Source organism: Berghia stephanieae, chromosome 9, assembly GCF_034508935.2.
Source record: "Berghia stephanieae isolate SIO BIC M18660-M18661 chromosome 9, UCSD_Bste_1.3, whole genome shotgun sequence".
Lineage (NCBI taxonomy): Eukaryota > Metazoa > Mollusca > Gastropoda > Nudibranchia > Aeolidiidae > Berghia > Berghia stephanieae.
Window position 1 is genome coordinate 11,885,615 of NC_088368.1, and position 2,500 is coordinate 11,888,114.

Sequence of the window (2,500 nt, forward strand, 5' to 3'; positions counted from 1 at the left end):
GGAAAGAAATAGGAAAAGTTACTTTAGTGTATCAAATGGAGGGGGGAGGGTGAGTGCACTTTGGCCAAACCTCAATAGATTGAAAGGGGGGGGGGGGGGTGTAATTTGACCAAATATGTTGTGTGCGCGTGGGGGGGGGGGCACAATTTCACCAATTCATAGAATGAGGGGGGCAAGGGGGGGGGGGGGGGGGAGGGGGAGGGGGGGGGGGGGGGGGGGGGGAGAATATGGGCATTTTGGGCATTTTCTATTTTAGGTAAAGCAAGATGTGATGTATAAATCGTTTTCTTTCAGTCAAATATATTGCTTGTAAAATAACAACGGCCTCAAATAAAGTATCTTTTTCAAAATGATTTAATTATAACTGGGAAATGATGAGTAATCTCGCAAGGATTCCCCTTAGTAACGTTGTAGGTGATGATTCTGACGGCAACACACGTACATTGTCATTTTATTTCGATAGCACTTCTACATTTTTTGGGGGACTTCTTTTATTTTCTTTTCTTTTTAAAAATGTGTTTTCCCTTTCGGTGAATTTTCACTGTACGTTTTGTGAGCTAAAATTTAATAGAAGAGAGGAGGGGGAAGAGGGAGGGGGGGGGGTGTGCGAAAAAATAAATATAGAGAGAGGGAGTGGGTGTCAATTTTACACATTAGATTATGGGGTTATGATAATTGTGAATAGATAAGTGATTTGATAGATGTGACAGATTTTGTCAAATTGTGGTCGTGTCAGGATGAGCCTGATAAGTACAATTCAACTTTAAGCGTAACACATTAACTCTAAGTTAAAATGATTGCCTTTGTTGAAAAGAAGGAGTTTTGTGTCTTAAACTTTAAAAATCTAAAATTTCCTACGTCTCACATTTTTACTTTAAAACCCTCTCCTTACCAACTATAGGAAAATCGTCACATCCGTTACGAAACAGAGAACATTTTTCTTACTCAGATTTGTATTAAAAAACACAAAATTTGAAGAAAAATCATTTTCTGTATTAATAAGAACTCGACAAAATCATGTAAATTATGCACTTGCTTTTAAAATAATCATTTTGTGTGTTGAGTTGGTATGACAATCTTGAAAACAGTCGGTAAGGAGAGAGTTTAACTCAATTTTTGTTTATCTGGTTTACCTCTATATCATATACCAGTTTGATACTGTAGTTACATTTCTTCAATAAACAATGAGAAAATTAGAGGTTATGAAAAAAAGGTTCTTTTAGGCCAGAGTGGACAATATTTTTTTAAAAACCCAACAATTGTCTTGAAAAAATAGAAACAAAACAAAACTGATATGTAAATTTATAGCTAGAAATATAAGACTCAGGGTAAGTATATTTATTTTATTAAGAAGGAATTTTGTCTCTTGATGAAAGCAGAAAAAAAAACCCCTATGATTTCATATTTCAGATTGTTTTAAAAACCCCACCTGGTTCGTGTGTGGCTATGTAGTATTGTGGTATGACACTTGCCTTTGAAACTGGAAAGTCCAGTCGAGTCCTGCTGTGAGCAGTCCATAGCTGAATCCTTGGGTGTAAAATGAGAACCAGGCGATTAACAGCATTGGCTTTGTTGAAAAAAGTTCTAATATCGTCATGTCTCGTCCTCCATGTTATGTGTTTGTGTTGGCTAGTAGCTTGTTGAGTACGTTAAGTGGATATTTCCTCATATAAATGCTCAATTAATATATTTTTAATCAGCCAAAATATGACTTAGTTTGAGTGTGGGGTCCCCATAAATTTTCACCTTTATATTGATCTGATTAAAATATTTCATCTATTTTAGACAGGTACCTATTTATCTGATTTGAAAGATAGGCTTCATCCATTACTGCAATTTATGCTTCTTTATTGTTTTTACCAGTTAAATTGACAGATTGCCAAAAAAGACAACGTTTCTTCAATTGGGTGATAGAGCTGCTTGGAAGAGAGCGCCCAATGCCCAGTAACTTTTCCGTAATCAGAGTTGCAGACAATCTTGAAATACCTTGGGATGGAATATATCATGACCGACTTTCTGTGATGACAGTGGCAGTATCAAGTCAAGGTCAAGGCCCCTCAACATCTTTAACCTTGCTGAGTCTAAAGAAGTCTGCTTGGATATGTATGGAGGAGTTGATGAGACTTTGCCACGGTAATTACTTGCTGAAATTGATAAGGGTTTCGTTACAAGAAAAATTTGACCATTTAGTCAGAAACCTATTCGGTGAATAAAAAGATCTGCTGTGATAAAAGCAACTTTAATGATGTCAATATTTAGGGTGCAAATTATCCCCTTAAATGGAGACTGTTGGTGCATATGTAAGTTACAGTAGAAACGATATGATGACAGATAACAATGGTAGTATTTAATGATCGAGCTCATGCTTTGATGAAACAACACAGAGGATTAACTTACTGATATTAAATGCTATAACTAACACAAATTCCCTTGTGTCACTAAGAACTAAAATGGAGCTGAAAAAAGTTCTCCACGAGGAGCCGTCGCCTCATATCTAAAA

The 2,500-nt window shown here is 36.3% G+C and overlaps 1 protein-coding gene across 1 annotated transcript in view; it reads left to right on the forward strand.

The window, feature by feature from the left end:
- Positions 1-2,500, forward strand: part of LOC144979692 (uncharacterized) — a gene marked incomplete in the record, with an annotated part of 219,627 nt that overhangs the window by 125,629 nt on the left and 91,498 nt on the right.